Here is a 21894-nt window from a genome sequence, read left to right as displayed (position 1 = left end):
AAGTGCACATGCTGTTCTAAATTTTAGAATCTGTGCCTATAACTCAATATATGTAAATTTTACACATTGTGAAATAGCTTCAAAATCCAAATACTGTTAATATCATAAAACTAAATCTTTGATTTTTTGAAAATGTATAACAAAGCCTTGACTTCTGAATATGTATACAAATGAAAATAATAGAAGTCAAAAGAAATAAAAGGCAAAAAATATATAAAAATTATAAAAAATTTTAAGGGCTTCCCTAGTGGTGCAGTGATTGAGAGTCTGCCTGCCGATGCAGGGGACACAGGTTCGTGCCCCGGTCCAGGAAGCTCCCACATGCCGCGGAGCAGCTAGGCTCGTGAGTCATGGCCACTGAGCCTGCGCGTCCGGAGCCTGTGCTCTGCAATGGGAGAGGCCACAACAGTGAGAGGCCCGCGTACCACAAAAAAAAAAAAAAAAAAAAAATTAAGACAAGATTTATATTACCTGGGCTATAGAAACATTATAGTTTCTTGCAAATCAGAATAATTTCAATTATAATGTAAGAGGATAGAACATATCTTACTCCATATTAGATCTGTCCCTTTTACTTTAATCTTTGTGCTTGTTGCCTGTGCTTAGTCATTTTGTCTCTGCACTTTTTGTAAAAGAATGTTACCTATAGCCTGAAATATACAAGATAACCTATTCTCAGGGCTCTGACTTTTAAGAATGCACCTATAAAGAAATAAAAAGTTACAAAACAGAGAATAACATTTGTCTTGTTGGAGGTTTACAGGAACATGGTGACCTGACCTACTTGGACAGTTGCAAGAACAAAGGATTCTAGCACCAAGGAGTTTGCCAAAACTAACCACACCCTTCCCTCATCATGCCTTTAAAAATGCCTTGCTGAAACCCTCTGGGGAGTTTGGGGTATTTTGGGCATGAGCCACCCATTTGCTTGCATGGTCCTGCAATAAACATTTCTCTGTTCCAGACTCCAATGTTTTGGGATTTTTTTGGCCTCACCATGCCTTGGGCACATGAACTTGTGCTCAGTAACAATAATACTCCAGAAGAGGATATTTGGATATGACATTACAATAGATTTTACATGTACATAATAGAGTTTTTGATGTTTTTTGATAGTTCCATATTTTCTCAATTAATAAAATATGTTATGAAATATTTAACAAATGAAGTACTTATACACAAATTCTAGGTGTATGGCTCTGGTAATAGATAATTTTAAATTACTGGAAAGCTGATCTTTGTGTAAGTTGGTTGATACCTTCTTTCTTATTTTTTCTTAAAATTCTTAATGAATACTAAATACTTCTCAAAATATTTATATTAATTGATTGGGGTTTTATATTTAAAAGTACAGAAAAGTAAAAAAGGTCATAGAACTTAAACTTTGGAAGCCAAATTAATCAACTCTCTGATGTATTGCACTAATTCTTTCTTCAGAAAGGACTACATATTACCAATATTAGGAATAAGAGAGGTGATGCCACTACCGATTATTTAGATATTAAAATAATAATTAGAGAATATTACAAATAACTTTATTCAAGATCTTAGGTAATATGGGCAAATCTCTTGAAGGACATAAATTTCTAAGTGCTTTCAAAATAAATAGATAACATAAATATTCATATATCTACTAAAGAAATGATTTTTTTATTAAAAGCTTCTCCACAAAGAAAACTCCAGCTTCATATGGATGCAATGGCAAACTCTACCAAACATTCAAATATAAATAAAACTAACTCTATACAAATTTTTCCAGAAAGCTAAAGGGGAAAGAGTAATTTTCAAATCATTGTATGAGGCCTGCAGTAGTACAATACTCAAGCTTGATAAAGATATTATAAGAAAGAAAACTAAGTCCTATATCCCTCATGAATATAAATGCAAAAATTCTTAGAAGTTTATTAGCATATTAATCTAACAATCTATAAATAAAGATAATGTATCATGATTAAAAAGAGGTCTAATCAACAAATGTAAAGTTGCTCTAACTTTAATAAATTAATCAATATAATATGTCATATTAGATAAAAGAGAAAATAATCTGACCATCTCAATAGTCAAATGCCTGAAATAGCATTTGACAAAATTCAGCATTGATTTTTGAGAACTGTCAGCACATTAGGAACAGAGGGAATGTCTCCAAAGTGAAAAAGGGTATCTTTATAAGATTTACAGCTAACATCATATTTAATGGTAAAAAACTAAGACCAGGTGTAAGGCAAGGATGTGCACTCTCATTATTTTTTTAAACATTGTACTGGATATTCTAGCTAATGAAATGAGGCAAGAATAAGAATAAATAACATCTAGATTTATAGGAAGAACTACAACTGTCTTTATTCACAGACAACTTAATTATGTATAAAATCCATTGGAGTCTACCAAGAAAAGCTACCAGAATTAATAAATGAATTTATCAACATTAAGGATAAAAGACCAGTAATATGAAAATAATTTTAATGTCTATAATTTAACAAAGTTATACATTTAAATGAAAATAATATTTGTAAGTGTTTTAAAACATGAATTGAATTTCTTAGGGGTCAATCTGACAAATATGTGCAAGATTTAAATTGCTAAAACTAATATATATATTACTGAGATAAATGTCTTTAATATCTGAAGACTCATTAAAATAAAGATGTTAATTTTGTCTGAATAGATTTGATGCAATCCCACACAAAACTCCAGTAAGCTTTATGGTTGAAACTGACAAGCTGACTCTAAGATTCCTGTGGAAATATAAAGGGCTAGAATGGCCAATACAACTGTGAAAATGAAGAATAATGTTGGAAGATATGCATTGCTTGACTTTAAGATTTATTACAATGATTAAGTCAGTTTGTTACTGACATCAAGATAGACATATAGATCAAGGGAACAAAACAGAGCTCAGGAATAGACTCACACACTTTATAAATCAATGAAAAAAATGAAAATAAAGTCATTTGAATAACTTGTCCTCAATCCCATTTACACATTATGGTGAGATTTTAAACAGCACAGATGCCTAGATACCATCTTTTTTTTTTCTTAATTTTTTAAAATTTTTACTGAATTGGTCTGAAATTGGACAGAGCTATTAGTATTTTCACAAACTCCCAAGTGATTGTAAAGATCATCCAGATTTGGGAATCACTAAATTAAATACATGGTGAAACTTGACCCTCCTGGAAGTGTCAGACCATTCTTTAATTGCCATATCTCTTCTTTACAATTTGAATAGGAAACCAGTTATTCACCTCCCAATTTAATATCCCAACATCCCAAGGAAGAAGCTACAGTCTTATTTTTCAGGAGACACCTGACAAGTGCACATATACTTGACATATTCAAAAACTTATGCTGCATCTGACACCAGCTGTTAGGTTATCATTACCAAAGACTGCTTTGAAAAGGATCCATGCATGCAACACACAACAGTAGAGCTACTGAGTTTCAGGTATCTGGGAACATGTGTCTGGACACACAAGTCATCCACAGATTATGCATATCACAAGCTCTAATTTCTATTTCTAAGAGGATATTCAAACAAACTCACTTCACTCACTCCCACTTCTTGACACATCATCTAGTGGAACATATCACATCATAACATTCTTTTAATAACAATTCCTCATTGCTTAGATGATGATTCATTGAGAAGAACATCCTCAGGTTTTGTTCATGCAATACTTACATGTACCTGTGCATGCAGGATTAGTTGAAAATTTTTTTGTGGGGGGTGATATCTCTGCAATGGTCAGAAGAGTCTCCCAGGAATATTGCTGTGATAACCTCTCAACATCTTAAATGGGCTCTTACCATGTTGCTAAGTGTGTGTGGTCTCAGGATGTTTTGTGGGGTTTGCTTAGTGCTGCAATAGGCAGAATCCTAAAATGTCCCCCACGGTTTCCACACCCTGATGTACATGCCTTGTATAATCTCCTCCCATTGAGTATGAGTGGGATCTGTGACTATGATGGGGTATCATTCCTGTGATTAGGTTACCTTATATGTTAAATGGTTTTACAGATATAATTAAGTTTCATAATCAGTTAGCTTTAATTTAATCAAAGAAGGATTACCCTGGTTGGGTCTGACCTAATTGGTTGCTTTACAAAATGCTCCTGACACCTCACCCACAGTAATTGAGTTGTTTTATGATGCTAAACTCATGGAATGTGTTACTTAAAAATCATAAAAAAAAACTAATATAGATGCCCATTTATTTTTGTATCTTGGTGAAAGGCCTGGGTTAGAAAAGAAAACACATGTCCTTCTAAGTACCTAGGACCCATAGACCTCTGTCATCTCTTATCATCCAAATTCATACCAGCAATTATAATTTTTGCTTTATCAATCTAAAGTCAATTATTGCACAGATAAAGGAAGGTTTATAGCATTTCACAAACATGGAACTGTGTAGTTTCCTTATTGAATATTATCTATATAGTAAAAGACAGATTCTGAGAAACATCTGATAAAATTTTCAGCGAATGACATTTCTTCCAGAAATTAAAATACATACACAGACAGACAGACACACAAACTCAACTAGACTACCTTCTGGTGTCATGGAGTTCCCAATTGCCTGGGTACAGTCAAATAATATATTTGTTCTATGTGGTATTCAACTTGGAAAATCCATTTTTTAAAAAATTATTTTTGTTATTGTACTATTACATAACTATGTGTATTAAGATCTAAAAGCTAAACCCTGATATGTAAAAAGATATGTCAAATAGCAGAATTTCCTACTTTGACATTCCAGTTTCTCTTAGCCATTCTTCCAACAACAAAATATTGTAAGAATCACCCCAGATTTTAACAGAACTTGTGTGAGCCTTGATACCCTACTGCTACACTGCATTATTACAAACACTTAAGAACTTGCCAGTTGTCCTAAAATCATGCAGGAAGGCTTTCTAACATGCTAGTGCCAACCTATTTCTTGAGTGAGGGTATGGAATGTCCAGTGATAGATGGCAGTACAATATATAGCAGAGCAGGCAAATTAACATCTTAATATATTTTTGCAAATATGTTGAACAGATTCATTTAAATCAATGTCAAAATTGCAGTAAACTTTTAAAATAAATTAACAAACTAATTCTAAAATTTATGGAGAAAAACAAAATATTTAGAATAGCCAAAATATTCTTGAAAATTTCAATATTTTTAATATACTTTTAAAAGAAGTTGGCATATACAGGGCAACAGAAGATGAAAATTTTAACATGGTGAAATGATGATTTTTTTTTTACTTTTTCATTATCTTTCTACAAAACTCCAATATTCTCTTCTTTTATTATTATTTTAACATTTTTAGCTTAGATGAGAATAATTGATAAAAATAATAAATAATTCTTAGAGAGATGGAATAGTAAGATATTTTAAGTATATGAGAAAGTAAGTCACTGATTCTACTATGTATTTTAAATTTATAAAATGTCCAATTTAGCACTAAAATCATTGCAAGTTAAAATGTTTTTTTTTCTATTAAAATGTAAGTCAACTTTTTTGTTTTTTGGAATATTGCTAAAAAAGAACAAAGTCATTAAAATAGATTTTAAAAATAAATTTATTTATTTATTTATTTTTGGCTGCATTGGGTCTTCGTTGCTGCATGCAGGCTTTCTCTAATTGCGGTGCACAGACTTATCATTGCAGGGGCTTCTCGTTGCAGAGCAGGGCGTGGGCTTCAGTAGTTGTAGCACGTGGGCTCAGTAGTTGTGGCTCGTGAGCTCTAGAGCACAGGCTCAGTAGTTATGGCACACAGACTTAGTTGTTCTGTAGCATGTGGTATCTTCCTGGACCAGGGCTGGAAACCATGTCCCCTTCAGTGGCAGGTGGATTTGTAACCACCTGCCACCAGGTGGCCACCAGGTGGCAGGTGGTTAAGAACTGCCACCAGGGAAGTTCTAAACTAGATATTTAAAAAGAGTTTTAACTTCTCAAATATAAACTTAAAATTTTTACTTGAGGTCAATGGATTCTGATAGTAGAGACTGAAATGGTTTATGTTCTAACACTGATTAATTCTGCAAAAATAACAATCTAAATAATACCTTTATGTTTAAAGATCATATTTTTATATTACATAAAATCTCAATGCCAAACAGTCAACAACGATGTTCAAATGACAAATGAGTCAATAACAACAGAGTCAATAATAAAAGTTCAATTTTATAAAACCTACTGAGGTAGTTCCTATTTAAGTATAGTCCTGCATTAAAGATGGTGATCCAAAATAAATATACTGGATATATTGAGCTGCATATCAGAAAGTTTATCAGTTTTATAATAGATTAATATCTGGAATTACAAACTGGAAAAGACATCCATTTCCATAATAGAAAGTGTAATTGGGATATCTAACAATTAATATGCTATCTCAGATCTTTCTACAACTTTATTTGCTGTAAGCTAAAAAATGTGATCAATTATTACATGTTTGATGCATAAACACATGATCAAATTTTTGATGGAAGATGTTATGTGAATGACTTACAAACTCTAGGTAAAAATATATGGTTATAAATAATTTGAAAGTCATAAATAATTTCCTGAATGCATAATAATCAGTGATAAGTAGTCTTCTTGGGAAACTGGTAGGCAGTTTATAAGTCTCCATGGTATTATTAAGTTCAAGAATTCAGGAACCCCGTTTTTTCATCACTAAATTATCAGTACCAGGAATATAGCACGTGCTTCAAATTATTTGTTGAATAAATGATAAATAATTAGATAACTAATTAAAAAATCAGCTGAACTTATTTTTTGAAAGACAAATTATTTGTTTCTTTTTTTACTACTGTATGTCAAAGATTCATATTTTGGAGGCAGAGGGGGAAGGGGTAGTAAAGAAACTAGAATTTAGTGCACCAGCATATGAAAAAGAGAATATATACCTAACTTAAAAAGGAAAAAAAATCAACTTATATGTTTATATTCTGTGAATAAAATAAATACCAAGAAGTACCTTTTCCAAGTATGCATACATTTTTACATTTATCAAAAGGGAGAATGCTTCAAGTAAAATACAAAACAAAACTATGTGAAACCAACTTTCTTTTTTTTAAATTTAATTTTGTTTATTTTTTATACTGCAGGTTCTTATTAGTTTTCTATTTTATACATATTAATGTATATATGTCAATCCCAATCTCCCAAGAGAACAACTTTCTATATACTATTCTGCCAAAACCTAGAAATAATTAATTTGGATATACTTATGTTAACATGAAATTAGTTAAATCACTCAAGTTTCCGAAAAACATCTTCATACAAATTAAGCATATTTGTTTTTACATTCTGACACCAATTTATTTTTGTCTGTTGTTCCCAAACATTTTCAAAGAACTCATTGCCATTGCTCATACTAGAGTCTGAAAACATTAACCTACATCTCAGATATAAGAGGAATCTCCCTGAAGCAACCTCCTTGAAACCTCCAATTAAGAAATGATCACTTCGTGATTATTTTATCAAAGATTAAAAAAATTAACTTCATACATTATCTTTGATGAGATATAGAGAGGTTCAAGACAATCAATGATTCTTTCAGTCTGCTCTCCTTTGTCTAGAAAAATGTTTAACACATTTATCACCCTGTTCCCCTATAAAATTTAACTAAAGGAAAATGAGAAACTCACATTAACGTGTCCTCTGAAATTCAATACACATTAGATTCAGGAACAAAAAAACAAACATCTCTTCTAAATAAAGTACTAAAAACTGAACTACAATTTTCCCCCAAACCTTAAGAATTCTAGGTATCTTGTATCCATTTTACTTGAGTGAAGAAGGGAAAGGGCCATCACTCTATATTTAGTAAGTATTTAATAAGCAAACATAACACAATCCTTTTGAAATTTTAAATGAAACATATCATTCTATTTTCATATTCAATTGAGAAAAGTTTGCATTTTATTTTATTGCTGAAAAGATCTGTTCTTACATCAATATCTTTTGTCCTTTTTTAAAAATAAAAGTGACCTTTGAGTTTGGCCTGTAAGCAAAAGCTGTTTAAATTTCTTAATATCTGTAATAAAGGACTTTTTAAAACAGGAAAAGTAATGTGGAATATATGCCACTAACATACTAAATAATTGTGGGTAACATGTATTAGTTACATAAAAATACACTGTAGAAATAAGATCATCATTATATGAAGAAAAATATTTGATTAACCAATTCAATAAGCCCTAGTTACTTAGTCCTATGTTTAGGTGCTATCAAGGTAGAATGGAAGGCTAAAACAAGAACCTTGACGTTTATAAGGCAACAAGTTATTTTTGGAGCATAAAGTGTATTCAAAAGTATTTAAACAATTAAGTTCTTGTATTAAATATTATGCAATCCTCTCTATCTCACCTACTGGTGACTTAGCAGTAAGAAGAACAAGCTTATTGATTTAGAAATATAAATGAAATTAATATATTTCAACTATGCATATCTACTCACAGTTTGGTTGATAATTTTGTATTTTTAAGATGGTATTTTTGTTTCCATTTTCATGTCTTGCCAAAGACAAATGTTATACTTGCACAAGCAAAAATTAATTAATATTAATGAAAGAGTTAGTTGAGCATAATCTCCAAAGTATATTATATTCCAAATTGAATGCTTCTTTTAACAGTAATAAAGTTGTAATTTTTATTACTTTTTGAAACACTTAATTAAAAAAAATTATTGGAGTATAGTTGCTTTACAATATTGTGTTAGTTTCTGCTGTACAGCAAAATGAATCAGTTATATGTATACATGTATCCCCTTTTTAAGATTTCCTTCACACTTAGGTCACCACAGAGCACTGAGTTCCTTACACTGAGTTCCCTACAGCTCTACAGTAGGTTCTCATTAGTTATCTGTTTTATGTATAATAGTGTATATATGTCAATCCCAGTCTCCAAATTCATCCCATCTCCTCTTCCTCCCTTGGTATCCATAAGTTTGTTCTCTACATTTGCATCTCTATTTCTGCTTTGCAAGTAAGTTCATCTGTACCATTATTCTAAATCCACAATATTTGCTTTTCTCTTTCTGACCTACTTCACACTGTATGACAGTCTCTAGGTCTATCCACGTCTCTGCAAATGTCACTATTTGTTCCTTTTCATGGCCGAATAATATTCCATTGTATATATGTACCTCATCTTTGTTATCCATTCCTCTGTTGATGGACATTTAGGTTGCTTCCATGTCCTGGTTACTGTAAAAAAAAAAAATGGGTGGAAAACCTAAATAGACATTTCTCCAAAGAAGACATACGGATGGCCAACAAACACATGAAAAGATGCTCAACATCACTAATTATTAGAGAAATATAAATCAAAACTACAATGAGGTATCACCTCACACCAGTCAGAATGGCCATCATCAAAAATATCTACAAATAATATATGCTAGAGAGGATGTGGAGAAAAGAGAATCTTCCTATACTGTTTGTAGGAATGTAAATTGGTATAGCCCCTATGGAGAACAGTATAGATGTTCCTCCAAAAAACTAAAAATAGAATTACCATATGATCCAGCAATCCCACTCCTGGACACATACTTGGAGAAAACCATAATTTGAAAAGATACATACACCCCAGTGTTCATTGCAGCACTATTTGAATGTTTTTTTTTTTAATTTCTGTTTCATCCTTTTCCTTTAGAGCTCAAATTTATTTTATATTTTAAATATGCTTTTTCTAAAGCCTTACAAACACAAATTTGATAGTTGCAAAAAATATAGTAGTTAATTTTTGGGGGGGAATTATTTTTCCTATAACATGAATACAAAATAAATACTTCTGATATTTTACTCAATAAAAATGTTAATGATATAATTTGGAGATTACTAAAATGTTTTAGTTTAGGTATATTTACATTTGAGAATATTTAGAAAATCCAGTAATAGAAAAGAATTTTCTATATTATCACATTCATTTCATAAATAACTTTTTAGTGGCTGCATGATATTCTTTTAATTTTTTTTAAACAAACTGTTCACTTTTAGGTACACAATAAGTTTTCTACAAATTTTGATTCTGTTGTTATTGATTCATTTATTATTTGAACATCTTTGTTGGCTATTTGGCATCAAGATTTTATATAACATAAAAATAGTGGTACACTGTCACTTTGGTGGCCTGCCATGAACCATACCTTCCAGTATTCACATTCTTGTTTAGACTTCTCCCTTTTATTATGGGCTTGCCTGTGATTTGCTTTAACCAGTGGCAGAATGACACTGGGTTAATTGCTGACCTAAACCTTAAGAAAGGTTAGCTGCGTATACTTATGCACCTTGGAGGAGGATAACTATTATATATGAAGTCTGACTTTCCTGAGATGGCTATGCAGTGAGAATACAAATATGGCCATGTTTTAGGAGCACTTGAAGGAAAACTGAGGATCCTTGGTATGGTACCTCCAGCTAAACTTCCCACTGATAGCAATTTTCCAGTCATTTTCATGAATGACAAAATCACAGCTTCAGAAGTGATGAAGAAGATTATTTCCTGGCAAGTCAGCAAAGTTGACCAATTTTGGTGACCTTAAAAAAATAAGACCACCAAAATCTATAGATACTACCGAAGAAACCAGGTGGAGAAAGTTTTGGGGGTGTTGAGTTCCTAACATCAGGATAAAGACTAAGTAATAGAGATTTCAGAAAGTCCACTCATGTATTCATAATGATATATCTAGATAGACATTAATTCTCTGACATCAAGTGTTGCTTATATAATGTAGTCGAGGGGGTTTCTTGGGTTAATTAACATCTCTTGCTACATCTGTGCAAATAGTCCAAAACATGAGGAAATCCTAATTTTTGTGTGACTAATAGTAGCATTCAGAGATTATTTGTAATTTAAATGGGGAGATTAATAAACTATATTATTATTTTATTATATACAAACACTTATTTTAAAACTATTAGGTGAAAGGTCAGTCACATATCCTTTCAATGATATAATGGAGTGTTGTTTAACAAATTCACCCAACATTCAATATTTACCTTGTGAAATATATACCATATATGATCTTGTTGAGAATTACATATGACAGCATGCAGTTTAATGCAGTAGATAAGAAAATGGGCTCTAGGGTCATTCTAGCTGTATTTATATCCCAAGTCTACTAGCATCTGTTTAATTAAAAATTTATTCTGGGGCTTCCCTGGTGGTGCCATGGTTGAGAGTCCGCCTGCTAGTGCAGGGGATGCAGGTTCGTGCTCCGGTCTGGGAAGGTCCCACATGCTGTGGAACAGCTAGGCCCGTGAGCCATGGCCACTGAGCCTGAGTGTCTGGAGCCTGTGCTCCATAATGGGAGAGGCTACAACAGTGAGAGGCCTGTGTACCACAAAAAAAAAAAAGTATATTCTGTAAGTTAACATTCATTTAGGAAGGATTTCATCATTAACACAACTTAAAGAAGGAAGAAAAATTGGAGAAATACCTTGTTTCCCTTGAACAGCAATGTTATGTTTTCCTAAAAATACCACCACTTCCACCTATCTCACCAGCTTTCCACTTAGGTCTCACTGGCCAGAATTGGATATATTACCACTCTAAACAAACAAAAAATCACAGTGGGGGATTTGCTAATAGTAGTGACATGATGGATTATAAAAATTTATGACCTATTTTCTTAAGCTGGGCCCAGTATCACCCTGAAGAAAATTGGGATTTTATTGTTAAAGAAGAAGGAGAATATTTCATGAATAAGCAATTAACTATCTGTAAGGTTCTATCCCTTTGTCTTCCTAAGATACATAAACATCGTGTATTTTTTTTTTTGCAGGAAGTGTATTCTCTTCTATTCACCGCCAAAGTAAACTGTCTCATCCAGTTTTTTCTTGAGTCCCAGTATGTCCAGGGATACATGACTCCATCAAGTCCAAAAGTGGCTCTATGCATGATTCACTATAGCCAAAAAGGCATGCTATTTTCTCTAAATATCACTAGTATATGATGATGAAGATGAGACATGATAACTGCAATAAAATTACCTGTTCAAAGTAGAGAATTTAAAAACATCCAGATTAACAGAGAGTGGCCAAGATGGCAGAGTAAGAAGACCTTGAACTCACCTCCTCCCTTGGGCACACCAAAATTACAACTACTTACAGAACAACTAATGATGAGAAAGACTAGAAGACTAGCAGAAAACACCTTCTACAACAAAAGATATAAAGAAAAAACCACAATGAAACAGGTAGGAGGGGCAAAGACATGGTATAGTCAAGACTCATACCTCAGGGTGGGTGACCCACAAATAAGAGGATAATTACAATTACACAGCCCCAAGGAGCAAGGAGTTTGAGCCTCACATTGGGTTCCCAAGCCTGGGGTTCTGGACTGGAAAGACCAGCCCCCAGAACATCTGGTTTTGAAAGTCAGTGGGACTAACTTTCAGGAGAGCCAGAGGGCTGTGAGAAAAAGATACTCCCCTCTTAAAGGATGCACATAAAATCTAACATGCTCTGGGACCCAGGGAAGAAGCAATAATTTGAAACAAGCCTAGATTAGACCCACCTGCTGATCATGGAGAATCTCCCAGAAAGGGAGGAGGCATCTGGAGCTCATCTTGGGCATATAAACACTGGTGGATTTGGCGGTGCTTAATCTACCATCAGAACACTGGTGCAGGCTAATACCTTTTTGGAATTTTTCCTGTAGCTTATTATCACCAAGTCAAGTCCCACCTACCAGCCTGCCAGCACAAGTACTGGGACACCTCAGGCAAAGCAACTAACTAAGCAGGGACTCAGCTCAACTCAACAGCAGGCGAACTGCCTTAATATTCCCTGAGTCCACAGCTACCCAGAGATATTGGCCTGTCCACCAAAGGGTCCAGTAAACAGACCCACACACCAGTGTGCTGGTACTAGCTCCTGGATCCCCAGGGCATTGCAACTAGAGACCCTAGGAAATACACCACCACCTGTGTGAAGGCAAAAGCCCCAGGAAATCCTGGATCCTGATCTGAACCACCAGTGAGAAAGCTCTAGTCTTGGGACCAGCCCCACCAAACAGTAGGCCAACACCATTCTGAGACACCTTGGGGCTCTCAACCAGCTGCCCCAGGATCTGGACCCACCCACCAGCAGGCTGATATGAGCTTTGGGACTCTCTAGAGCCTGTAGCCAGCTTTCAGGAACAAGCCTCCCCCAATAGTAGTCTGTACCCACTCTGAGAACCCCCAGGGCGCTGAAACCAAAGATCTTGTGATCTGGCTCTGCCCACCAGCAGGCTGGTACTAGCCATGGGACACACCAGTCTTGGTCTCATAAAGCAACAGAACAACATGAGCTCCAAGACATGCTGGACTTTTCAACAAGCCATCTTGGGACATAGGTCCACTCACTGGTGGGCCCATACCAGCTATGAGTCACCCCAGACCCAACAAACAGTGAAGTTAAGAACAGCCCCACTTACCAGTAGGAAGACCCTAGATCCAGGACCACTGACCCTGCAACAACCCACTGAAGAACTTGACTACATTCACCAGTGGGGCAACACTAAACCCAGGAGACCCTGGGGCTCCACAGGCAGTTGCCTCAATTCACAGACTTGCCCACCAGTGGCCAGCAGCCTGCACAAAGCAGGGTCTGGCAACCAACCAGACAGGGACCGGCCACAATTATCAGACTGCACCCAATAGTAAGCCTGCCACCAAAAAAAAAAAAGAAAAGAAAAAAAGATTCATACGGTCCACATAGGGAACACCCCTAGAGCATGTAGCTCTGGTGACCAGAGAGGCATGCATTGCTGGGACACATAGGATGTATCCTACAAAAAGCCATTTCTCCAGGTGGAACATAATGAGCTTACAAAATGCATAGAAATAAAAACAGTGAATTAGGCAAAATGAGGCAAAAATTAAAAAAAAATATGTTCAAAACAAAGGAACAAAATAACACACCAAAAGAATAATTAAGTGAAACGGAGAAAATAAATCCACCCAATCAAAAGTTCAAGGTAATGATAGTAAAGCTTCTCAAAGAATGTGAGAGAAGACTGGATGAACAAAATTAAGTTAGAAGTTTATGACAAAGAAAATATAAAAAAGAACAAAACAGACATGAATAATAAAATAATGAAATAAAAAATACACTAGAGTGAATCAACAGTAGATTTGATGATACACAGGAATGGATCAGTGAACTGGAAGAAAGAGTAGTGGAAATCATTCAAGCTAAACAGAAAAAAAATAAAGTAAATAAATGAGGACAGTCTAAGAGACCTTTGAGACAATGTGAAGCATGCTAACATTCATATTATAGGAGTTCCAGAAGGACTAGAGAGAGAAAAGGGCAGAGAATATATTTGAAGACTTAAAAGTGGAAAATTTCCTAACCTGGAAAAGGAAACAGACATTCAGGTCCAGGAAGCACAGAGAGTCCCAAACAGAATCAACCCAAAAAGGGCCACACCAAAACACATTGTAATTAAAAAGGCAAAAGATAAAGATAAAGAGAGAATATAAAAGCAGGAAGGGAAAAACAACAAGTTACATACAAAGGAACTCTGATAAGTCTTTCAGCTGACTTTTCAGCAGAAATTCTGCAGATCAGAGAAAGTGGTACAGTATATTTAAAGTGATGAGAGGGAAAAGCCTAAAACCAGAACTAGTCTACCTGGCAAAGATGTCATTCTGATTTGATGGAGAGAGCACAACATTTACACACAACCAAAAGCTAAAAGACCTCAGCACCACTAAAACAGCTTACAAGTAGTTCTAAAGGGATTTCTCTAAGTGAAAAAAAAAAAAAATGTCCACACTAGAAATATGAAAATTTTGAGAGGAAAAATTTCACTGACAAATGCAAATATGCAATAATGGTAGTAGATGAACGACATATAAAGCTAATAGGAACATTAAAAGACAAAAGTAGTAAAATCATCAATATTTACAATAAGTATTTCAGAAATACACAAAACAAAAAGATGTAAAATATGATGTCAAAAAGAGTAAAAATGATGGAAGGGGGAGTAAAAATGCAGGGCTGCTAAAATGCTTTTGAACTTAAGAGTTTAGCAATTTAAAATAATCACATGTATCTAGAGATTACTACATATACACTTCATAGTAAAGAAAACCCAAAATTCTATAATAGATACACACAGTAAAAAAGAGAAATGAATCCAAACATTAACACTAAAGAAAATCATCAAACCACAAGGGAAGAAATCAAAGGAAAAACAAAGGAAAAAACAAAAATTAATGAAATGGTAATAAATTATCAATAATTACATGTAAATGGAATAAATGCTCCAATCAAATGATATTGAATAGGTGAATGGATAAAAAAAAATAAGACCCATATATTTGCTGCCTACAAGAGACTCACTTGAAATTTAAAAACACACACAGACTGAAAATGAGGGAATGGAAAAAGGTATTTCATGCAAATGGAAATGAAAATAAAGCCAGGGTATCAATAATTATATCAGAAAATATAGATTGTGAGATAAAGATTGTAAGATGAGACAAAGAGGAATATAACATAATGATCAAGTGATCAATCAAAGAAGATACAACAACTGTGAATAGGTATGTACCCAACATAGGAGCACCAAAAACATAAAGCAAATATGAACAGACATAAGGAGAAAAATTGACAGTAAAACAGTAATAGTAAGGGAATTTATCACTCCACTAACATCAATGGACAGATCACCCAGGACAATATAAAGAAACACTTGCCTTAAAGGACACATTATGGTAAATTGACATTGTTTTTAACATCTTTATTGGAGTATAATTGCTTTAAAATGGTGTGTTAGTTTTTGCTTTATAACAAAGTGAATCAGTTATACATGTACATATAGCCCCATATCTCTTCCCTCTTGTGTCTCCCTCCCTGTCACCCTCCCTATCCCACCCCTCTAGGTGGTCACAAAGCACTGAGCTGATCTCCCTGTGCTATGCAACTGCTTCCCACTAGCTATCTATTTTACATTTGGTAGTGTATATATGTCCATGCAACTCTCTCACTTTGTCCTAGCTTACCCTTCCCCCTCCCCATGTCCTCAAGTCCATTCTCTAATAGGTCTGTGTCTTTATTCCCATCTTGCCCCTAGGTTCTCTATGACATTTTTTTTTTTTTTAGATTCCATATATATGTGTTAGCATACGGGATTTGTCTTTCTCTTTCTGACTTACTTCACTCTGTTTGATGGACTCTAGGTCCATCCACCTCACTACAAATAACTCAATTTCATTTCTTTTTATGTCTGAGTAATATTACATTGTATATATGTGCCACATCTTCTTTATCCATTCATCTTTTCATGGACATAAGGTCGTTTCCATGTCCTGGCTATTGTAAATAGGTCTGCAGTGAACATTGTGGTACATAACTCTTTTTGAATTACGGTTTTCTCAGGGTATATGCCCAGTAGTGGGATTCCTGGGTCATATGATAGTTCTATATTTAGTTTTTTAAGGAATTTCCATATTGTTCTCCATAGTGGCTGTATCAATTTACATTCCAAAGAACAGTGCAAGAGGGTTCCCTTTTCTCCACACCCTCTCCAGCATTTATTGTATCTGGATATTTTGATGATGGCCATTCTGACTGGTGTGAGATGATATCTCATTGTAGTTTTGATTTGCATTTCTCCAATGATTAATGATGTTGAGCATTCTTTCATGTGTTTGTTGGCAATCTGTATATCTTCTTTGGAGAAATGTCTGTCTAAGTCTTCTTCCCATTTTTGGATTGTGTTTTTTGTTTTTCTGATATTAAGCTGCATGAGCTGCTTGTAAATTTTGGACATTAACCTTTTGTCAGTTGCTTCATTTGCAAATGTTTTGTCCCATTCTGAGGGTAGTATTTTGGTCTTGTTTATGGTCTCCTCTGTTGTGCAAAAGCTTTGAAGTTTCATTAGGTCCCATTTGTTTATTTTAGTTTTTATTTCCATTTCTCTAGGAGGTGGGACAAAAAGGATCTTGCTGTGATTTATGTCATAGAGTGTTTTCCCTATGTTTTCCTCTAAGAGTTTGATAGTGCCTGGCCTTACATTTAGCTCTTCAATCAATTTTGAGTTTATTTTTGTGTATGGTGTTAGAGAGTGTTTTAATTTCATTAATTTACATGTAGCTGTCCAGTTTTCCCAGCACCACTTATTGAAGAGACTGTCTTGTCTCCACTGTATATTTTTGCTTCCTTTATCAAAGATAGTGTGACCATATGTGCGTGGGATTATCTCTGGGCTTTCCATCCTGTTCCATTGATCTGTATTTCTGTTTTTGTGCCAGTACTATACTGTCTTGATTACTGTACCTTTGTAGTTTAGTCTGAAGTCAGGGAGCCTGCTTCTGCCACCTCCGTTTTTCTTTCTCAAGATTGCTTTGGCTATTCGGGGTCTTTTGTGTTTCCATACAAATTGTGAATTTTTTGTTCTAGTTCTGTGAAAAATGCCAGTGGTAGTTTGATAGGGATTGCATTGAATCTGTAGATTGCTTTGGGTAGTAGAGTCTTTCACAATGTTGATTCTTCCAGTCCAAGAACATGGTATATCTCTCGATGTATTTGTATCACCTTTAATTTCTTTGATCAGTGTCTTATAATTTTCTGCATACAGATCTTTTGTTTCCTTAGGTAGGTTTATTTCTCCGTATTTTATTATTTTTGTTGCAAAGGTAAATGGGATTGTTTTCTTAATTTCACTTTCAGATTTTTCATCATTAGTGTATAGGAACCCAAGAGATTTCTGTGCATTAATTTTATATCCTGCTACTTTACAAAATTCATTGACTAGCTCTAGTAGTTTTCTGGTAGCATCTTTAGGATTGTCTATGTATAGTATCATGTCGTCTGCAAACAGTGACAACTTTACTTCTTTTATGATTTGGATTCCTTTTTCTTCTCTGATTGTGGCAGCTAAAACTTCCAAAACTATGTTGAATAATAGTGGTGAGAGTGGGCAACTTTGTTTTGTTTATGATCTTACTGGAAATGGTTTCATTTTTTACCATTGAGGATGATGTTGGCTGTGGGTTTGTCATATATGGCCTTTATTATGTTAAGGTAACTTCCCCCTATGCCTACTTTCTGGAGGGTTTTTATCATAAAAGGGTGTTAAATTTTGTCATAAGTTTCTCTGCATCGATTGTGATGGTCATATGGCTTTTCTCCATCAATTTGTTAATATTGTGTATCACATTGATTGATTTGTGTATATTGAGGAATCCTTGCATTCCTGGGATAAACGTCACTTGATCATGGTGTAGGATCCTTTTACTGTGCCATTGGATTCTGTTTGCTAATATCTTGTTGAGGATTTTTGCATCTATGTTCATCAGTGATATTGACTTGTGGTTTTATTTCTTTGTGACATCTTTGTCTGGTTTTGGTATCAGGGTGATAGTGGCCTTGGAGAATGAGTTTGGGAGTGTTCCTCCTTCTGCTATATTTTAGAAGTGTTTGAGTAGGTTAGGTGTTAACTCTTCTCTAAATGTTTGATAGAATTCGCCTGTGTAGCCACCTGGTGCTGGGCTTCTGTTTTTTGGAAGATTTTTAATCACAGTTTCAATTTCAATGCTTGTGAATGGTCAGTTCATAATTTCTATATCTTCCTGGTTCAGTCTTGGAAGGTTGTGCATTTCTAAGAATTTGTCCGTTTCTTCAAGCTTGTCCATTTTATTGGCATACAGTTGCTTGTAGTAATCTCTTATGATCCTTTGTATTTCTGCAGTGTCAGTTGTTACTTCTTCTTTTTCATTTCTAATTTTATTTTTTGAGTCTTCTCACTGTTTTCCTTGATGAGTCTGGCTAATGGTTTATCAAGTTTGTTTACCTTCTCAAAGAACCCAATTTAGGTTTATTGATCTTTGTTATCATTTCCTTCATTTCTTTTTCATTTATTTCTACTCTGATCTATATGATTTCTCTCCTTCTGCTAACTTTGGGGTTTTTTTGTTGTTGTTCTTCTTCTTTCTTTAGTTGCTTTAGGTGTAAGATTAGATTGTTTATTTGAGATGTTTCTTGTTTCTTAAGGTAGGATTGTATTGCTATATATTTCCCTCTTAGAGTTGCTTTTGCTGAAATCCATAGGTTTTGGGTCGTCTTTTTTTCATTATCATTTGTTTCTAGGTATTTTTTTTAATTTCCTCTTCATTTCTTCAGTGATCTCTTGGTTATTAAGTAGTATATTGTTTAGCCTCCATGTGTTTGTAGTTTTTACAGATTTGTTCCGTAATTGATATCTAGTCTGATAGCATTGTCATCAGAAAAGATACTTGATATGATTTCAACTTTCTTAAATTTACCAAGGCTTGAATTGAGAAGAAAGTGTATTTTGTGTTTTCTGAATGGAACGTCCTATATATATCACTTAAGTCCATCTTGTTTAATGTATCATTTAAAGCTTGTGTTTCCTTATTTATTTTCATTTTGGATGATGTGTCCATTGGTGAAAGTGGGGTGTTAAAGTCCCCTACTATGATTGTGTTACTGTTGATTTCCCCTTTTATGGCTGTTAGTATTTGCCTTATGTATTGAGGTACTCCTATGTTGGGTGCATAAATATTTACAATTGTTATATCTTCTTCTTGGATTGATCCCTTGGTCATTATGTATTGTCCTTCTTTGTCTCTTGTAATAGTCTTTAGTTTAAAGTCTATTTTGTCTGATATGAGAATTGTTACTCCAGCTTTCTTTTGATTTCCATTTGCATGAGATATCTTTTTGCATCCCCTCACTTTCAGCCTGTATGTGTCTCTAGGTCTGAAGTGGGATCCTTGTAGACAGCATATATATGGGTCTTGTTTTTGTAACCATTCATCCAGTCTACGTCTTTTGTTGGGAGCATTTAATTCATTTACATTTAAGGTAATTATTGATATATATGTTCCTATTACCATTTTCTTAATTGTTTTGGGTTTGTTATTGTAGGTCTTTTCCTTCTCTGTGTTTCCTGCCTAGAGAAGTTCCTTTAGCATTTGTTGTATAGCTGGTTTGGTGGTTCTGAATTCTCTTAGCTTTGCTTGTCTGTAAAGGTTTTAATTTCTCCATCAAATCTGAATGAGATCCTTGCTGGGTAGCGTAATCTTGGTTATAGGTATTTCCCCTTCATTACTTCATTACTTAATATGTCCTGCCACTCCCTTCTGGCTTGCGGAGTTTCTGCTGAAAGATCAGCTATTAACCTATAGGGATTCCCTTGTATGGTACTTCTTACTTTTCCCTTGCTGCTTTTAATATTTTTTTCCATGTATTAAATTTTTGACACTTTGGTTTATATGTGTCATGGTGTGTTTCTCCTTGGATTTATCCTGAGGACTCTCTGCTTCCTGTACTTGATTAACTGTTTCCTTTCCCATATTAGGGAAGTTTTCAACTATAATCTCTTTAAATATTTTCACAGTCCCTTTATTTTTCTCTTCTTCTTCTGGGACTCTTATAATTCGAATGTTGGTGTGTTTAATGTTGTTCCAGACATCTCTGAGACTGTCCTCAATTCTTTTCATTCCTTTTTCTTTATTCTGCTGTGCAGTTGTTATTTCCACTCTTTTAGCTTCCAGATCATTTATCTGTTCTTATGCCTCAGTTATTCTGCTATTCATCCCTTCTAGAGAATTTTTAATTTCATTTTTTGTGTTGTTAATTACTGTTTGTTTGCTTTTCAGTTCTTCTTGGTCCTTGTTAAACGTTTCTTATATGTTCTCCATTGTATTTCCAAGGTTTTGGATCATCTTTACTCTCATTATTATGAATATTTTTTTTCAGGTAGACTGCCTATTTCCTCTTCATTTGTTAGGTCTGGTTGGTTTTTACCTTGCTCCTTCATCTGCTGTGTTTTTCTCTGTCTTCTCATTTTGCTGAACTTACTGTGTTTGGTGTTTCCTTTTCACAGTCTGCAGTTTCTTAATCCCCGTTTTTTTTTTGGTGTCTGCCCCCAGTGGCTAAAGTTGGTTCAGTGTGTTTTGTAGGCTTTCTGGTAGAGGTGACTAGTGTCTGTGTTCTGGTGGATGAGGTTGGATCTTGTCTTTCTGCTGGGGAGGTCCACATCTGGTGGTGTGTTTTGGAGTATCTGTGGCATTATTATGATTTCAGGCAGCCTCTCTGATAATGGGTAGTGCTGTGTTCCTGTTTTGCTAGTTGTTTGGCATAGTGTGTCCAACACTGTAGTGTGTGGGTTGTTGAGTGGAGCTGGGTCTTGGCATAGAGATGTAGATCTCTGGGAGACTTTTGCCGTTTAATACTACATGGAGCTAGGAGGTCTCTTGTGGACCAATGTCCTGAAGTTGGCTCTCCCACCTCAGAGGCACAGCCCTGACCCCTGGCTGGAGCACCAAAGACTGTCATCCACACGGCTCAAAATAAAAGGGAGAGAAAGAAGAAAGAAAGAAAGAAAGAAAGAAAGAAAGAAGATAAAATAAAAGAATTATGATAAATAATAAAAAATAATTATTAAAACAAAATTTTTTTTAGTAACAAAAATTTTAAAAGGAACAAAAGAAGGAACAGAGTGACCAAACCAGGAAACAAATCCACAAAGATAACAAGCACTAAAAACTATACTAAAAAAAATAAAAACTAAAAAATAAACAGACAGACAGAACCCTAAGACAAATAGTAAAAGCAGTTATACAGACAAAATAAAATCACACACAGAAGCATACACGCTCACAAAAAGAGAAAAAGGGGAAAAAATGTATATCATTGCTCCCAAAGTCCACCTCCTAAATTTGGAATGTTTCATTGTCTCTTCAAGTATTCCACAGGTGCAGGGTACATCAAGTTGATTGTGGAGATTTAATCCATTGCTCCTGTGGCTGTTGGGAGAGTTTTCCTTTTCTCTTCTTGTTTGCACAGCTCCTGGGGTTCAGCTATGGATATGGCCCTGTCTTTGCGTGTATGTCACCTGAGGGCGTCTGTTCTTTGCTCAGAGAAGATGGGGTTAA

This window comes from Mesoplodon densirostris, chromosome 17 (assembly GCF_025265405.1).
Source record: "Mesoplodon densirostris isolate mMesDen1 chromosome 17, mMesDen1 primary haplotype, whole genome shotgun sequence".
NCBI classification, from domain to species: domain Eukaryota; kingdom Metazoa; phylum Chordata; class Mammalia; order Artiodactyla; family Ziphiidae; genus Mesoplodon; species Mesoplodon densirostris.
The sequence above is the reverse complement of the archived record's forward strand: the minus strand, read 5'-3'. Positions refer to the sequence as shown.